This window comes from Balaenoptera ricei, chromosome 16 (genome assembly GCF_028023285.1).
Source record: "Balaenoptera ricei isolate mBalRic1 chromosome 16, mBalRic1.hap2, whole genome shotgun sequence".
Lineage (NCBI taxonomy): Eukaryota > Metazoa > Chordata > Mammalia > Artiodactyla > Balaenopteridae > Balaenoptera > Balaenoptera ricei.
In genome coordinates, this window is record NC_082654.1 from 53,277,064 (window position 1) to 53,297,726 (window position 20,663).

Sequence of the window (20,663 nt, forward strand, 5' to 3'; positions counted from 1 at the left end):
TTCCCTTTCTCTTCTTTGCAGAGCTCCTGGGGTTCAGCTTTGGATTTGGCCCTGCCTCTGCATGTAGGTTGCCTGAGGGTGTCTTTTCTTCGCTTAGACAGGAGGGGGTTAAAGGAGCAGCTGATTTGGGAGCTCTGGCTCCCTCAGGCTGGGGAGAGGGAGGGGTATGGAATGCGGGGTGAGCCTGCAGCGGCAGAGGCTGGCATGACATTGCACCAGCCTGAGGCACGCTGTGTTCTCCTGGGGAAGTTCTCCCTGGATCACGGGACCCTGGCAGTGGCAGGCTGCACAGGCTCCCGGGAGGGGAGGTGTGGATAGTGTCCTGTATTTGCACACAGGCTCCTTGTTGGCTGTAGCAGCAGCCTTAGCATCTCATGCCCATCTCTGGTGTCTGCACTGATAGCCGCACCTCGCGCCTGTCTCTGGAGCTCGTTTAGGCTCTCAATCCCCTCTCCTCGTGCACCCCAAAACAATTGTCTCTTGCCTCTTAGGCAGTTCCAGACATTTTCCCGGACTCCCTTCCAGCTAGCTGTGGCGCACTAGCCCCCTTAAGGCTGTGTTCACACAGCCAACCCCAGTCCTCTCTCTGAGATCTGACCTCCGAATCGAGAGCCTCAGCTCCCAGCCCCCTCAGGTTGCCTGAGGGTGAGCAGAGAAGCCTCTCAGGCTGGTGAGTGCTTGTCGCCACTGATCCTCTGTGTGGAAATCTCTCTGCTTTGCCCTCTGCATCCCTGTTGCTGCACTGTCCTCCGTGGCTCCAAAGCTTCCCCCCGCCAACCCCTGTCTCCGCCAGTGAAGGGGCTTCCTAGTGTGTGGAAACTTTTCCTCTTTCACAGCTCCCTCCCACTGGTGTAGATCCTATCCCTATTCTTTTGTCTCTGTTTTTTCGTTTTTCTTTTGCCTTACCCTTTTACGTGTGGAGTTTCTTGCCTTTTGGGAAGTCTGAGGTCTTCTGCCAGCATTCAGTAGGTGTTCTGTAGGAGCTGTTCCACATGCAGATGTATTTCTGATGTATTTGTGGGGAGGAAGGTAATCTCCACATCTTACTCTTCTGCCATCTTGAAGGTGTCCCATGGGGGGTTTTGTTTTATTTTGTTGCGTTTATCATGCTTGGCGTTCCTGAGCTTACTGGATCTGCGGTTTGATGACTGATGATAATTTGTGGGAATTCGCAGTCGTTGTTGCTTCAGATATTGCTTTGGTACCTTTCTGTTTCCATCTGATCTCATTATGCATGTTATGCTTCTTGTAGTTGTCACATAGTCCATTGATGTTCTGTTCTTTTCTTTTTTAATCATTTTTCTCTTTGCTTTTTCAGTTTTGGAAATTTATATTGCCATATTGTCAGGCTCAGGAATTCTTTCCCCAAACATGCCCAATCCACTAATGAGCCCCCAGAAGTCATTCTTCATTTCTGCTACAGTATTTTTTATCTCTAGCATTTATTTTTTATTGTTTCTTAGAATTTCCATATCTTAGCCTATATTATCCTACTCTTTTGCATGTTATCTTTTTTTCAATTAGAGCCTTTAGTATATAAGTCACAATTGTTTTAAATTCTGGCCCAACTCTAGTTCTAATACTTGTTCAGTCTCTTCAAACAGTGTTTTGTTTTATTTAGAATTTTTGGTAGGCCTTGTAATTTTTGGTTGAAATTCAGACATAATGTAATGGATGAAAGCAACTCCAGTAATTAGGCCTGTAATGGTTTGGAGGTAAGATGTGTGTGTGTGGCGGGGGAGGGAGTATTCTCTAGTCCTGTGATTAGGTCTTAATCTTTTGGTGAGAGTGTACTCCTGGACTGTGAATTTCACTGGTGTTTCTCAGGTTTTTTTTCCATATTAGGTAGGAGAGGATGGCTAGAAGGGGCTGGAGTTGGGTATTTCCCTTCCCCCAGGTAGGCTAGTCTCTAATAAAACCCAAGAAGGATAGGCTCTGGTAAAATAGATTCTCTTGAGGACAGGCCTTATTAGGAAGAACAGAATATTCTAGCATACTTCAAGATGGTTCCTTTCCTCCTCCATCTGCCAGAAGCATGAGGGGATTTTTCTCTGATAGTCACTGGAGCAGTGGCCCCAACCTTTTTGGCACCAGGGACTGGTTTCATGGAAGACAGTTTTTCCATGGACCGGGGTGGAGTGGACGGTTCAGGCAGTCACACGAGCGATGGGGAGCAGCAGATGGAGTGTCGCTCACTCGCCCACCACTCATCTCCTGCTGTGTGGCCCAGTTCTTAACAGGCCATGGACCAGTACCAGCCCAGGGGTCGGGGACCCCTGCACTGGAGGACCTGGTAGAGCTCATGGAGGTGAAACTCACAAAACTGTGGGGGGACTCCAATGACTAGGTCCCCTGGAGTTTTTAATACTAAGACTTACTTGTTCATACTAATCCTCTAGCAGTTTATCAATTACAGTTTAGATTTTCCTACTCTGGCATTGGTTACTGCAGAGGTTTCTACTTGTGGGTTTCTGCTCGAGTAAGTTGTGATTCTCTGTATCTGTTTGTCTTTCTCTCCAGTTTTGGAAGCAGTGGTTTGCCCCATGACCTTGCTTCTCTGATAGATAAGAAATCTTGTTGATTTTTCAGTCTGTTCAGTGTTTGACGTGTTATTAGGATAGAGTGGTAACTTCTAATCTTTTTAAATGCTGAATTAGAAACAAAGTCTCAGATTAGAGGATTTTAAATTTTAAAAAATACTTTGAATATATGAGAAACAAAGGTTATGACACATACATGAAATAAAACTAGATTATTGATAGAATCTTCAACAGTGTTTTATACCAGAAGAAAATAAAGTAATATCTTTAAGATATGTGAGAATAAAGGTATAACCAAAGATTGGCTTTCTATTATAAAGGGAAAAAGATAAAAACTGGTATCTTATACATATGAAAGAACAAATCTCACTGGAAAGGTATATATATATATATATATATATATATATATATATATATATATATATATAGTAAAGGTAGGGGATTAATCACTTACAAAGTTAGTATGAGAGTTAAAAGGCAAAAGTAGTAAAAAATAATTGATTACAATAATTAATTAAGGGGTAAATTAGATAAAACATGTAAAATGTGACATTAAAAATATAAAATACTGGGGAGATGAGTGTAATAATGTTGAGCTTTACAATGGGATCAAACTTAGGTTATTATCAACTTAAAATAGACTGCTATAGATATAAGTTTTAATATGTAGGCCTCATGGTAACCACAAAGCCAAAACCTATAGTAAATATGCAAAAGAGATAGGGATGTAAGCATAGTAGTAAAGAAAGTCATCAAATCATAAAGGAAGAGAGCAAGAGAGGAACAGAGAGGAAATATAAAAATAGCCAGAAAACAATTAACAAAATGGCAATGAGCACATACTTATCAATGATTAATTTAAACATAAATGGACTAAATTCTCCAATCAAAAGACAGAGAGTGGCTACATTGATTTAAAGAAAAAAGACCCATCTATGTCTTGCCTAGAGGAGACTCACTTCACACGTAAGGACACACACAAACTGAAATTGAAGTAATGGAAAGAGGTATTTCATGTAAATGGACACCAAAAGAAATCTGGAGAGAGAGGTGTGTGTGTGTGTGTGTGTGTGTGTGTGTGTGTATATATATATATATATATATACACACACACACACACACACACACACACACACAGACATATATGTATGTATCACACAAAATAAACTTTAAAGCAAAGATTATGATAAGAGACAAGGGCATTACATAATGATAAAGGGGTCAATTCAACAAGAAAGTGTAATGTTTGTAAGTATTTATACACTCAACATAGGAGCACCTAAATATATAAAGTGAATATTAACAGACCGAAAGAAATAGACAGCAATACAATAGTATTAGGGGACTTTAATAGCCCATTTGCATCAATAGACTATCCAGACAGAAAATCAATAGGAAGCATTGGCCTTCAACAACATATTAAACCAGATGGAGTTAAACATATACAAAACATTCCATCTAAAAACAACAGAATACATATTCTTCTCAAGTGCACATGGAATATTTCAAGATAGATTGTATGTTAGGCCACAAAACAGGTCTTAATAAATTTAAGAGGTTTGAAATTATATCAAGCATCTTTTCCAACCCCAATGGTATAAAACTAGAAATTACCCGAAGAAAACTGGAAAATTTTAAATTATGTGATTAAACAACATGCTACTGAACAACTAATGGGTCAAAGAAGAAATCAAAGGAGAAATTAAAAATATCTTGCAATAAATAAAATGGAAATATACCAAAATTTATGGGATGCAGCAAAAGAAGTTCTAAAAGGGAACTTCATAGCAATAAATGGCTGCCTCTAGCAACAAGACAATCTAAAACAACCTAACTTTATGCCCCAAGGAAGTGGAAAAAATAACAAAGTCAAAAGTTAGTAGAACGAAAGTAATAACAAAGATTCAAGGAAAATTAATGAAATAGAGACTAAAAGGTCAATAGAAAAGTTCAGTGAAACTAAGAGCTGGTTCTTTGAATAGATAATCAAACCTGAAAAATCTTTATCTAGGTTCACTGTGAAATAAACAGTGAGGACACAAATGAATAAAATCAGAAATGAAAGAGGATATATTACAACTGATACCACAGAAACACAAAGGACTCTAAGAGGCTATTATGAACAGTTATACTCTAACAAATTGGACAACCTAAAAGAAATGGATAAATTCCTAGAAACATAGAACATACCAGGACTAAATCATGATGCAGTAGAAACTCTGAAGAGACTGATTACTAGTAAAGAGATTGAATCAGTAATTAAAACATCCCAACAAATAAATGTTCAGGACCAGAAGACTTCACTGGCGAATTCTCCCAGTCATTGAAAGAAGAATGAATAACAACCGTTCTCAAACTCTTCCAAAAAAGAGAAGGAACACTTCCAAATTCATTTTATGAGGCCAGCATTACCCTGATACCAAAACCAGACAAAGATGACACAAGAAAAGAAAATGACAGGCCAATATCTCTGATGAACACTGATGCAAAAAAGTCTCAATATAGTATTTGTAAACTGAGTTCAACAATACATTATAAGTATCATATACCATAATCCAGTGAAATTTATTCCAGGGCTGTAAGATGGTTTAACATCTGTAAGTCAGTCAATGTGAGATACCACATTAACAACAAAAAAGTATATGATCATCTCAATAGACACAGATAAAGCATTTGCCAAAGTTCTACATCCATTTATGATAAAACTTCAGCAAAGCGAGTATAGAGGGAATGTACATCAACATAATAAAGGCCATATATGACAAGTCCACAGATAATTTCATACTCAATGGTGAAAAGCTGAAATCTTTCCCTCTAAGGTCAGGAACAAGACAAGGATGCCCACTCTTGCTACTTTTATTCAACACAGTATTGAAAGTCCTAGCCAGAATAATTAGGCAAAAAAACCAAAAAACAAAAACAAAAAATCCTAAAAATGAAAGACATCCAATTGGAATGGAAAAAGTAAAACTGTTACTATTTGCAGATGGCATGATATTATATACAGAAAACCCTAAAGACACCATAAAAAAAAAAACTCTTAGAACTAATAAGTGAATTCAGTAAAGTTGCAGGATTCAAAATCAATGCACAAAAAATGGTTGCCTTTCTACACCCTGATAATGAACTATTGGATACGTTAAGAAAATAATACCACTTACAATTACAAAAAAAAATAAAATAAAATACCTAGGAATAAATTTAACCAAGGAGGTAAAATTATTTTAAAATTTTCAAAATACCTGTATTTTGAAAACTAGAAGACATTCATGAAAAAACCTCTATCAAAATCCCAAAGGCATTTTTCACAGAAATAGAACAAATAATCCTAAAATTTGTATGGAACCATAAAAGACCCTGAATAACCAAAGCAATCTTGAGAAAGGAAAAGAAAACTGGAGGCATCACAGTCCCTGATTTCAAACTTTATTACAAAGCTATAGAAATTAAAAGTTTGATATTGGCATAAAAACAGACACACAGATCAGTGGAACAGAATAAACAGCCCCGAAATAAACCCATGCATATGTGGTCAATTAATTTGTAACAAAGGGGCCAAGAATATACAATGGAAAAGGAACATTCTCTTCAATAACTAGTGCTGGAAAGATTGGGCAGCCACATACAAAGGAAGGAAACTGACCACTATCTTATACAGTACACAGAAAGTGGATTAAAGACGTGGATGGACACAGGATCTGAAACCATAGATCTCCCAGAAGAAAACCTAGGCAGTCAGCTCCTTGACATAGGTCTTGGTAATGGTTTTTTGAATTTGAAAGCAAAGGCAACAATTGAAAAAATAAACAAGCGGGACTACATCAAACTAAAAAGCTTCTGAGCAGCAAAGGAAATGATCAGAAAAATAAAAAGGCAACCTACTGAATGGTAGAAAATACTTCCAAATTACATATCTGATAAAGGGCTAATATCCAAAGTATATGAAGAATTCATACAACTTGACAGCAAAAAAAAAAAAAAAAACCCAAACACTCCTATTACAAAAGAGGCAGAGGATCTGAATAGACATTTTTCCAAAGAAGACATACAGGTGGCCAACAGGTACATGTAAAGATGCTCTGTATCATTAATCATACAGAAAATGCAAATCAAAACCACAATTAGATATCACCTCACATCTGATAGAGTAGCTATTATCAAAAAAACTGGAAATAAGTGTTGGCAAGGGAGTGAAGATAGGGAACCCTTTTGTGCTATTAGTGAAAATGTAAATTGGTGCAGCCACTATGGGAAGCAATACAGAGATTCTTCAAAAAAATAAAAATAGAACTACCATATGATCCAACAATTCTACTTCTGGGTATTTATCCAAAGAAAGCAAAAATACTAACTCAAAAAGATATATGCACCCCCATGTTCATTGTAGCATTATTTACAACAACCTAATGTTCATGTTCATCAGTGGATGAATGGATAAAGAAATTATGTATACCCACACACACACATGCGCACACACACAAACAACAGAATACTATTCAGCCATAAAAAGAATGAAATCTTGGCATTTGTGACAATATGGATCGACCCTGAGGATATTACGCTAAGTGGAATAAGTCAGAGAAAGGCAAATACCATATGATCTCTCATATGTGGACTCTAAAAAGTAAAATAAATAACAAACAAGCAAACAAACCAAGCTCATAGAAACAGAACAGATTGGTGGTTGCCAGAGGTCAGGGGTGGGAGAAATTGGTGAACTGTTTATTTTTTTTGTTTTTCTTTTTTTTTAGTTTAAATAAACAAATTTTAAAAAATAGATGTCAGTTACAGAACAGTAGCAAATATGCTAAGGATAGTAGAGCAGAAAGATGAAAATAACCTAGGGATTCCACTTGGTTGAGTCTTCAAATTAACCAGCCCTTCAATTGCCCTATCTTCAAACTTCTTATTTGACCTAATAAAAATGTACAGTTTGCACCACAAACACACACATAACTTATGCAAAAGCTCCAGAAACTTTTTTGCCATGCAAACTTCTGCAAGATTCTGCTACAAAGTGAGCTTCAAACTACCAAATTGACTAGAGAGAGATCATCATAAAAACTGATGGTGAACATTAAATATGTAGTTTCCTGTGAAACTAGGAATAAATCAGGAGTCCCAAGTACCATGGGAGGACACATATTCCTCATTATATAAATACTGAAAAATCATCCCTCTCAGCTCTGTTCCCCACCCCATAGCCTCAAAGCTCCAATCTTCTGAATAGCTTCTATTTACCTCCTCTCCTTACCAATGTCTTTCTATGGACATATCTAGCTTTGTAGGCTCACCATGAAAGCCAATTGTCCTGGATCCCCAACCTTCAAGATGAGGGGGAAAAAAAACCCTGAAATATAAAAGAAACAAAGCTACGCTGGCTATAGCTGCAGTCAAAATTCCTTCACTCAGGGTCCTCTCTGGTATTTCAAGGGTGAATACCAGATTAGATTACTTTAACCTTAAGTCTCCCAGATCATGTTAAAACAATTTATGGACATCTATACTTCAAAGATGAAAGCCATATATGCTGTCATTTCAGCATTCACCTAGGCATCTCAGATAATGTCAGAACTCAAATACACATTCATTGTTTTACAGAGATGGGCAAGTTTTCTGCTCTCCACTTTTTATTTAGTATTAAGGAAGAATAAAAGTCCATGATTCAGTGGTTGAAGTTCACCAACTGTGCTAATTGCTAATTTGGCCAACCTAGAAATAAAATAGGACATATGTGAATGTAGTTTGTACAATAGATGAGAAAGCATGCCCCCTCCTTTTAATGAAGAACTCATTTTGGAATATAAGTAAAACAATATTTGATTTTATTTCATGCATTATATTTCTAACGTTCAGGTAGTTCCAGAATCAGAAGCTCAAAAAAAGGTGAACTGCCCCCTAGTAGTGTAATTTTGCTCCCCAATAAATATCTCAAGGGGGAATTTTCAGAATTTCTTTCTCAGTGGTCCTCATTGTATAAGCCTCCAGAAGTCCAGGGTCATCACCATTCTAATGCCTCAAGAAAAAGAAATGAGCACAGGTGTGGACATGCAATGCATGCTGTCATCTGCTGCTTCTGGTTCAATTTGCTACAGCAGCATATCAGGGAATGAGCCACCTAATCAACAAAGAAGCATTCCACCCCCCCCCCACCCTCTGCCAGCATAAAGAAGAGAAGAGGTGACAGGCAATTAAACAAAGAAAAATTGAGTGTAAATTTATCTGAAATGATATACTGTTTTTGATGATCACAGATTTCTTTGTATTTATATATTCACTCATTCATTTAATGAACATTTATGAGAATCAGTGATAAACCAAACACTGTGATTGGTGCTGGGATTGCAAAAGGGAATAATCTGGTATTTATTACAAAGGAACAGTGGTATCCATGGGGCAGGAGTCAAATGAAACAAAAACAAAGAAGCAAAAAGGGCAATTTTACTAAGAGTTCTAATGGAAATGTTTTGATATACTCTTTGGGCTTAATGGAGTAATTTAATTTAGTCTTTTGGAAGCTAGAAGTAGTTCACAGAGAAGGTAATGTTAAAGCTAGACTTGAAGCAATGGCGCAACCTTTAGGATTAAATTTTGCTAGACACAACAAAAGAGCTATAAATCACAGTAAACTTCATAAAATCTTATTTCTCTTTTTTATAAAATAATAAAGAGAACAATAATAGAAGACACACCAATATTTGGCTTGCTATGAGCCAAGCACTATTCTAGCACTAACATATTTTAACTTATTTAATGCTCAAGCCAACCCTTTGAAATGGATGATACAATTAGGCCCATTTTATTTATTTATTCCACCCCCCATTTATTTATTTATTTATAAAATTTTTATTGGAGTATAGTTGATTCACAGTGTTGTTTTAGTTTCTGTTGTATAGCAAAGTGAATCAGTTATACATATATCCACTCTTTTTTATTTTTTTATTTTTATTTTTTTTAATTTTTATTTATTTATTTATTTATGGCTGTGTTGGGTCTTCGTTTCTGTGCAAGGGCTTTCTCTTGTTGCGGCAAGCGGGGGCCACTCTACATCGCGGTGCGCGGGCCTCTCACTATCGCGGCCTCTCTTGTTGCGGAGCACAGGCTCCAGACGCGCAGGCTCAGTAATTGTGGCTCACGGGCCTAGTTGCTGCGCGGCATGTGGGATCTTCCCAGACCAGGGCTCGAACCCATGTCCCCTGCATTGGCAGGCAGATTCTCAACCACTGCGCCACCAGGGAAGCCCTATCCACTCTTTTTTAGATTCTTTTCCCATATAGGTCGTTACAGAGTACTGAGTAGAGTTCCCTGTGCTGTACAGTAGGTCTTTATTAGTTATCTATTTTATATATAATAGTGTGTATATGTCAATCCCAATCTCCCAGTTTATCCCTCTCTTTCCTCCTTGATAACCATAAGTTTGTTTTCTACATCTGTGACTCCATTTCTGTTTTGTAAATAAGTTCATTTGCACCATTTTTTTAGATTCCACATATAAGCAATATCATATAATATTTGTCTTTCTCTGTCTTATTTCAGTCAGTGTGACAATCTCTATACCCATTTTAAAGATGAAGAAATTGAGACCCAGAGAAAACAAGTAATTTACCAAAGGTCACACAGTTAGTAAATAGTAGATCTGGAATTTGAACCCTGGCAATCTGTTTCCAGAGTCAGGAGTTGGTCCTCACTTTTCTTGTGCATTATATGATTTTGAGGCAATGAGAGAGACAAAAGCATGGTATTTTTATTGAAGCCTTATAAATTCTACTGCAACATGTGGACATACTCAGAAATGTGTGATTGAGATCATCTCTCAAAGAAACAAGAGGCCACATTTCCTGAATGTGAAAAACACAGTAAGATAGAGGTCGTGGCTTGTGTATGTCCACTGGCTCCTTGTATAATAGTATCAAAGGGAAAGCAGGATGCTTTATAACATGAACGTAGTGACTGTGTCATGAAATATGTGCTTCCCTCTCATGCTGTTTAGCTAGGAAATAAAGAGATGATTTCTAGTCTTATAAAATTGCAAAATTTGTCAGAAATTTTAGAAGTTTGTATACTAAATTTAACAAGTAAATTGAAGGAAGGAAGGAAAGAATGAATGAACGGGAATCCCCTCCTTCCAAATCTCCAAGTTTAGAAAACAAGTGGTATATCTGTAGAGGAACTTGGAGGTGCAAATCTACATATTTCAGCAACAACAAAAATCTGCCCCATGATGGTGAACTACCACCCCAGGAGGTAGATCAGGATGGGGCTGACTGGGGCAGCTGGTGTTCATTTGGCAGGTAAGAGCTCTGAGTATCAGTCATGTATTTGATGGAGAGAGACTCTAAATTAGGCAAACAAACAAACAAATAGGTTAAAAGCCTGACTTCTCAAATGAGACTCCAGAAAACTAAATTTCTTTCAAGGTACACTCTTAATCATGAGAGCCATTCATTATCTAGAGAGGTAGAGCTCAGCTCATCTAATTGTTCCCACCCACCCATCCCAAATTTAAGTTAATTTCCCATCTAGTGTTAATTTTATTAACTTCATACAAATGCACATGAGACTATGTCACTTCTTCATTAAGTGGGTTTTAATAGTACTTAATAAGAATAATGTCTGGCAGGAAATGGCAGGCTCTATATTTACATGCAAATACAATTTAAATAACTCAAAAAGAGAATATCAATACCCATAGATAGTGTCTTTGCCAAAGTTAAAACTCATCATGGTATTTTGTACATTTTATATGTCCTTCTGCAAAACCCCTGTAAACCTAAGCAAAATGTTTTCTTCAGTGGAAGACATAGCTGACGTTCAACTGCTGAGGCAGCAAGGGGTAGAGACACAGGAAAATCCTGCTCACCTGTTCATACTCTGGAGATTCACATGGTGATTGTGATTCTGTGTAAATTTGTTTAAGCCTAACCCTTTGAGATGGGCAAAGATGGCATACCTGCTATTTTCTTAGTCTTATTCTTGAGAATAAGAATTCTCATGAGAATTGGAGATAGAGTCATTGGTGTGCAGCAAGTCAGAATGTTGAGATAAAGATGTAAAGAATGATGGTTTGCAGCTCACCTGGTTCAACTCATTTAACACGTGAGAAAACTGAGGTCCGGAGAAAGTGACTTATAGGTTGTAGGCTTACATGGAAAAACAAGTTCCTCTGATTGTTTATGATGGGGTAGATGTATATTTGTTAACACAGAAATAATTTCCACAAAGATTTAAGTGGCATGGGATTATAATTCCGGAAAGGCATATACCAAAATCTTTTTCTGAGGCTTTTTCTCTTCTCAACTTGGTTTTCAGGTAAATATTTTATAGTATATGGTTCAATTTTGCTTATCATTATTTTCTGATTAAATATGCAAATATAGCAAATAACAAATCGGCATTACTTGTGTAATGGAGGTAGGCAAAACATATTTGGATATTGGTATTCTTTCTCACCCATAATATTAGCAAAGTTTAGAATCAATTTAGACTGGCCAACCAAATGAGGCCACAGTGTGATTTTTGGAAATGCAATTTGCATGGCGGGTGTTTAATAAGGCTTTTGCTAAGAGCTGGAATTTCCCCCAGGGAGGAGAGAAAGCACTAGTGTTTTGTTACTCAATGTGTGCTCCATGGAATACCAGGATGGGCATTACCCAAGAGCTTGACAGAAATGTGGAATTTCTGAACTCATCCTTACCAATCAGAATCTGCATTTTAACAAGATCTCCGTGTGTTTCATAAACACAGTAGAATTTGAGAATCACTATTCTGAACTAGAACATAAACACTACTTGCATCAAATCACTGATTGAGTTTGAGGAGGCATATGAAGGAAAGAAATGGTAAAAAAAAAAAAAAAAGAGGGTGTAACAAATAGAACTGGGGAAATATAAATACAGTCATAGAAGACTTGTGTTATATTTCTAACCTAGCCTAGATTATATAACTTCTTTGACAATTTTCTTATTTGTGAAGAGGTTAACAGTTTCTATAAAGGCATACCTTGTTTTATGGCACTTAGCTTTATTGCACTTTGCAGATATTACATTATTTACAAATCGAAGGTTTGCAGCAACCCTGAGTTGAGCCAGTCTATCAGCTCCATTTTTCCAACATCGTCTGCTCGCTTCATGTCTCTGTGTCACATTTTGGTAATTCTCGCAATATTTCAAACTCTTTCATTATTACTGTGTTTGTTACGGTGATCTGTGATCAGTGATTTGCTGAGGTTACTATTTTTAAAAGATTTCGACTCACTGAAGGCTCAGATGATGGTTAGTATTTTGGCAATAAAGTATTTTTAAATTAATGTATGTATATTGAGTTTTAGACGTAATGTTATTGCATACATAATAGAGTACAGTTTAGTGTAAACATAACTTTTATATGCACTGGGAAACCAAAAAATTTGTGTGACTCTCTTTATTGCGATATTCCCTTTATTGCCATAGTTTGGAACTGAACCCAAAATATCTCTGAGGTATGCCGGTATCTTATGAATAATTTGAGCATTAAATGTTGAACATGCAGCAACATACATGATGTATAGGAGATAAGGGTTTATTAACACCATTTTCTTTTTCCTTACTGTGCAAGTGTAGGGACATATTTGGTGGCTTTATAGTCCTAAAGCAAAGAGAAGATATTAAAATACAACTAAAAAGACATGTTATGTTGCTTCGGGCTACAATTCTTATTTTCAAATTTTATTAAGTGTCTCTAGTATTGAGTCTAGTACAAAGTCTTGCAGAAATAAGCTTTGGCAAGAAGGGCTTGGACACTTTCCCTTCCTAAAAAGGGAGGTAATGATGGGTTTTAAATGCAACACAGAGCTTTTGATATCAAAATAATTTTCAGTGATAGTGTTGGTCTTAGCAGAGAGTGCAGAATTTATGAGATTAAAGCCCTGTGAGTACATGCACATACTCTTATAGCTTTTTATGCAAATTGAAATTCCTCCTTCATTTTCCATTTTGAGAATCAAAGATTAAGGATAATAAAGCTTTTTAACTTAGCTAAATTAGTTAGATGCATTTTATTACATCAATCCATACTTTATCATAGGCCATACTTGGCAAATTCTCTCCACTTTAATTATTCAGAAGATAATAATTCAATGATGGAGATATGGTTCTAAATTAAAATTACAGAATTTTAATAAAATTTTGAGCCAGTATCTTACCTGTAACCATTGATGTACTTACTAAGCCCATGTGGTTAAGCTAGCATGAATACTGAGAATTTTACATTTATTTAATAAAAATATTTTGTATGTTTACCAATAAAGGCAAGTGTCTTGGAATAAAACACTTGTTACAAAAAACAAACAAAAAAAGCAATGTATTTCATTTTGAATGAAATACAATGTCTCCAAAATTTAAATCATTCAATTAAAACAATAGTGTCGTAATAACTATAATGAAAACATAAAACCAATAATTAAAATGATAAATCTTGACAGAAATAATTTGATATAATATTAATGTGTAAATTCATCTCCAAAAGAATAGATATTTGTACTGATGTTACCAGAGGGACATAGCTGGATAAGAAGTATGAGACCTTTGAGATATTTTTATTCTTACAGAATAATACAATTTTTTTAATGTGTTTTTTTTCTCATCTCTTCTTTTCTATATTTAAATAGCTAATGCAGTCACATAGCTCAAAATTCAAAATATACAAATGTGTACAGTGAAAGTTCTTGCTCCTACCCTGGAATTACCGTCACAGATTTCCTTTCCCTAAAAGAAGTGATAAAAACAGTAGTTGTTGAACTGTTCCTAAACCTTTTCAGTCAGTTGCCTCAGTTAACCTGCAACACAACCCTTTAGTTGGCAAATTTATTCCCCATTTCACAGATGAGGAAACTGAGGCTCTGCACCAAGTACAGTCTACCTTGGTATCCACCTGGAATTTGTTCCAGGACGCTGTGCGGATACCAAAATCCATAGATGCTTCAGTTCCTTATACAAAATGGCGTAGTAATGTCAGCTCTCCATATCTGTGGGTTCCACATCCAAGGATAGGGAGGGTTGACTACAATTTACTCAAGTATTTAAGACTAGTAGTGACAGTGTTGGAACTGGAATTCAGAAAATCTGGGTACTTATGTTCTTAACTACGTACCTCTCATAACTCTTAACATACCATCAAACCAAACAATGTTTCTTATGTTTTCTTTCAAAGAAATATATATATAGGAGTAATTACAAATAGTAAAATGTTATGAATCTTGCCTTTTCCATGTAACTATATATATTTTAGATATTATCCAATATTATTGATTGAAGTACTTCCTTATTCTTTTATTTTTTAAAGTACTCAATAGAAAAAAATTTAATTCTATTTACTTTATTGTTTGAAGTAACTAGTCCTGTATGGATGGAAATGATGTGGTCTCTAGTCTTTTCCTATCATAAATGATATTGCAATGATTATCCTGTACACTTCACCATTTTGCACACATGTGAGTGTAACTGGAGGATAATATCCCATATGTAGAAAGGCTAAGGCAAAGGTATATGAATTTTAAATTTTGATTTGCATTGCACAGAGATTTAAATTTTGATGCAACCCATAGAGATTGTACCAGTTTTTACCCTGAATATATTAAGGTTTCTGTTTTCTTATACACTGACCAACACTGTGTTATAAAACTATTGGTTCCTAACCAGTGTTATAATAAAAAATATACATTTTCTGGCATTTTAATTATTAAAATTCAGCTTTTCATTTTGAAAAGATTTCAGATGTACAAAAATGTTGCAAAAAATTACTAGAAATCCGCTATACACAATCAACAGTCCTCAAATATTAACATCTTAAATAAACATAGTACATTTACCAAAACCAGGAAATTAACTTTGATACAAAACTAATTTACATACCTTACCAAAATTTCACCGCATACACTACTAATGTCTTTATACTGATCTAAGATTAAATTCAGAATCATACACTGTACCTAGTTGCCTTTGATACCTTAGTCTCTTAATCTGGAATAATTTCTATATCTTTTTTCCCCCTCTTTTATCGCCTTGACATTTTTTAACAGGACTGACCAGTTATTTTGTATGATTTTGGCTTGCCTAATGTCTCTTTGTGACTAAATTCTGGGGTAAGAATACCTTAGAAGCAATGAGGTGTCTTTCATTGTATCACAAGGAACATGAGTGGATTTGGTTCCTCTACTTATGATTTCAAATTTGATCACTTGCTTCAGGCGGTACCTGGCAGGGTTTCTACTGTATGGTAATTTTACCTTTGTAATTATTGTATATCTTCTGGGAGATACCTTGAGACTATGTAGATGTTTTAAAATCACACATTCATCCACTAATTTTAGAATCTATAAGTGAAGATAAATGATGATTTTCTATTTCTAACATTCATTCTACATTGAGTAGATAGAAATCTACTCTAAGAGTTTTCCTTCCCCTCCTATGTACTTATTTATTGCTTATTGATTGATTGATTCACTTGTTCATATCAGTTTAGACCCATGGAATCTTATGTTGTTCTATGATTAACAGGTCATTATTTTCTTTACTTTTTTACTCAAATAGTCCTACATTTGGCTTTACCGAGCTTCATCATGCTAGTCCCTGTGGCTTATTAACATAGCCCCATTGTTTTGGAGTCTTTTCTTTGCTTTTCTTATATTAAGAAAAGGAGATTAAGTCACCTAAATTTTACTTTCACTGAAACTTTTAAACTTTTGTCCATTTTTCCATTTAGGTGTTCATTTTTCTTATTGATTAATAGAAATTCTTTTTATAAGTAGACAAGTAATTCTTTTTAATATTTGTTTTATAGTTGATCGTTCATGATTTAATTTTCTTATGTTTTACATTCATAAATTTGTTTTTAATGTAATAAAATTTATCAAGTTTTTAAGCCTTCTGGGTTTTGTTGCCATAATTGGACAAGCCTTTCCTACTCTTAAAATATTTTTTCCCCTTCAGCATACTTTTCCTTTAAGTACATTTACTGCTGATTTTTTAAATGTTTATATCTTTGATCTATTTGAAATTTTTCTTAGTATAAGATGTTCTATATAAATCTTTTTTCTCCAGATGATTACTTTGAACTAAAAAATGCACATTTATTGTTTAATTCATCATTTTGACATTTATTTAAAATTCTACCTATATTTAATAATAACATTATGTATTTGGTTTTATTTCTTCCATTAATTTATGTCTGTTGATGACTTTGTAGCATATTCTTTTATTTGTCTAGTTTTACAGTGCATTTTAGTATGCTAATTAAGTACCCTTCTTTTTACTTACCTTTTTCATATTTTTTCTGCTTATTTTCTTGTTTATGTTTTCATATGAAATTTAGCTTATACTTGTTCAGATTAAAAAATCATTATTTCTGGAGTCACATTAAGTTAGGAAGAATTGACATTTATACAAATATGAGTCTTATTATCCCAGGTCGCAGTAGTTAACTTTCTGTATGTTCAAGTCTTTCTTGAGTCTTTTAAGAATGTTTTAAAGTATTCTTCAAATCCAGAGAGTGCATTAAGTTTATTAAGAAGTAGTTTATCACTATTTAAATTATTTCAGATGCGATGTATTTCCAATTTATGTTTTGTTGTTGTTTGTAAAAGGAAAGCTATTCTGTTTTTGAATTTTATTTAATTTTTTTATACAGCAGGTTCTTATTAGTTATCTATTTTATACATATTAGTGTATATATGTCTCCCAATCTCCCAGTTTATCACACCACACCATCACCACACCCCCCACTGCTTTCCCCCCTTGGTGTCCATACGTTTGTTCTCTACATCTGTGTCTCTATTTCTACCTTGCAAACTGGTTCACCTGTACCATTTTTCTAGATTCTACGTACCTGCGTTAATATACGATATTTGTATTTCTCTTTCTGACTTACTTCACTCTGTATGACAGTCTCTAGGTCCATCCAAGTCTCTACAAATGACCCAGTTTCATTCCTTTTTATGGCTAATATTCCATTGTCTATATGTACTACATCTTCTTTATCTGTTCATCTGTCAGTGGGCATTTAGGTTGCTTCCATCATCTGGCTATTGTAAATAGTGCTGCAATGAACATTAGGGTGCATGTGTCTTTTTGAATTATGGTTTTCTCTGGGTATATGCCCAGTAGTGGGATTGCTGGGTCATATGGTAATTCTACTTTTAGTTTTTTAAGGAACCTCCATACTGTTCTCCATAGTGGCTGTATCAATTTACATTCCCACCAACAGTGCAAGAGGGTTCCCTTTTCTCCACACTCTCTCCAGCATTTGTTGTTTGTGGAAAGCTATTGATTTCTACATGTGGATTTTGTATTTAGAAATCTATCTGAATTTCTTCATCATAACAGCTTTTATCTGTTGAATCATAGATTTTCCAAATATACATTCACATCAGTGGCAAATAGTGAACATTATTATTTTCTTTCTCATTTTCATATGTCTAATTTCCTTTGTGTGTCTATCTACAATGGCCTATACTTTCAAAACGGTATCAGAACCGTGGTAATAGTGGCCATCCTTGTCTTAGAATTCTGATGAGAATGCTTCTGATGTTTCCTTGGTAAGAAAAAAAAAATGAGTACAGAGAAGAGATAGCTGTATTTCATCATGTTTATAGAGCATCTATGTATCCTTATTTTATTGTTTTTTTACTCAAAAAGGGGTACTAAATTTTATCAAAGGCCTTTCAACATCTATGGAAATGATCTATATCTTTTTCCTATAGTCCATCAATATGAAAAAATGAATAGGTTTCTCAATGATGAAACATTCTTGCTGTGATGGAATAAATTTCACTTGGTTATGCCATAGTGTTATTGTTTTAATGTGTGGCTAAACTGTGTTTGATAATACTTATTTAGCATTTTCATCAGTAATCATAACAATTGTTTGTTTTTTTACAAATTCTTTGTTGGATTTTTATGTCATTGTAAGAGTAGCTTCATAAAAAGAGACTTACTTGGTTTCTTTCTTTATGTTATTGAACATTTTCAATAGTTCTGTAATTTTCTAATCTGTAAAAGTTTTTTTAACATTTCCCTGAGAAAATGTCTGAGTTTGGTGATTTCTGACAGAAGGTTAGCATTTTCACAACTGTATTTTTCCATAGTGAGTGGTCTATAGATTGAGTTGACTTAATTTAGTGAAAATTTTAAAAAATATATTCCTTTTTTCACTGCATTTTCAATTGCTTCTGCAGAGTCGAACAACATAGTCTCTTGTCAATCTTTCAATTTCCTCCAAATATCGTGATTTATCCCTCTTCATTTATTATTTTATGAATTTGTGCTTCCTACTTCTGCATTAGCTAGTTTATTGGTTTGTTCAAAGATTTGATGTTTGGTTTATTTATTAGTTCTGCCATTTTTCTTATTTCTAGTTAATTACATTCTGCTTTTTATCTTTATTAAATCCATCCTTCTGCCTTCCCTTGGTTGTTTGTTTTGTTTTGTTTTTCTATCTTCAATTAAAACTTCAAGCTTTGATTTCATAGCTTCTGATATGAATGGCTTTCATGATTGATATTTTTAGGTATTCTACAATTTGGGGTTGGATTTTTTTCTTAAATTGTTTCAGAAAAACTTCTTTTTGTAATTTCCAGGTTTTAGGGACTTTTTGGAATATATTGTTTTAATGTTACATTCTTGTTTCAGTTCTGTGTGATCAGAGAATGCTATCTTATTTCTACTTTGATATATACAGAGGCTTTATTTGTGGCTTATTATTTGGTTAAATTTATGAATACTCCATATATATTTCATAAAAAGGTGTAGTCACAGTTTTCAAGAAACAAAGTCTTAACGTTTATACTATTTTAAGGTTTTAAATAAAATTTAGATTCATTTTGTTAAATTCCAAAAGTACACATTGTGATTTTTTTTAGAGATTACATGGCAGATAATTGCAAGATCGACTGGTGGATTATTTAGTTTTTTACGAAGTTTAAATTTTAAATTCAGGAATATTACCTAGTCCTCTTTAAACAAAATTTGTTTTACATTTCTTAGCGAAAGCTTCTTTAGTTTGGTTTAAGTGTTTTCATGTATTCCCTGTTTATTTTCTTTTAAATATTAGCTATTAATTATATATAATATATATTAGATTATCTGTTTCATAAAAAATTTAAATCAGAAAGTAAAATGACAAAGTATAAATATAACATGATATTATAAATTTTGTCACTTTTCATGAACACACACAGATACACAATTACATATATATAATTATTTTAATTTGTTACATAGAATTCCTTTATATAATTTTACAATTAATTTGTTAAAGCTCTCTCCCATTGATTGCCATTTAGGTTATTTCCAACATTTTGCTATTATAAACATTGTATCCCCACAGAAATGGTTATGTGTGTGAATATGTAAATGTATATACATACACACACTCACACATATACCTGGAAAATGCCAATTTAATTCCAAGGACTCATTTCTATAAGAAAAAAATGCTTTTTCTCAGAATGCACATTTAAAATTGATAGGATTAAGAACATGGATTCTTATTGCCACATTGCCCCCAAGAAACATTTTATTTTGAAGAAATGTACAAAACAGATTTGCTTATAATAGTCCTGTTTCTTTTCCATCCCTCAATCTGGTTGGAATGAAGATGGGTGAGGGAATGGAGTTTAGAACAGTGATAAAGATCGTGTCTCTATATGGCACTATCCGCGGCACACTTTTCCATTTTAAGGTAGCTATTTCTGTGAAGCTATAGCAAAACACTCGCATAAAGAGTGTTTCTTCTGAATGTCTCCAGCAATGAAAAAGCCCTGTAAAAATGACCGCATCAGTTCAGCTACATCAAGATGTCCTAATTTGTCAATATAGTCACTGTTATTGGTGCTAGGATTATTATTATGGATTTTCTTTTCTCTGTGATGTACTGTTTTGCATTTTTTTTGGTTTTCATCATGTATTATTATCATAATTAGAAAAATGTACTGCAATAAAAATGCAAGATTGTAAAGACAGAGTTTAGAGACAGAGATGAGTAGCCACTGGTCAACTCGGACCTCTACAGCCCCTGCCACCCACCAGGACTCTGAAGGATTATCTGCTTAAGTAAATTGTAGGCAAGTCTGGCTCTACTCACCTAAATAGC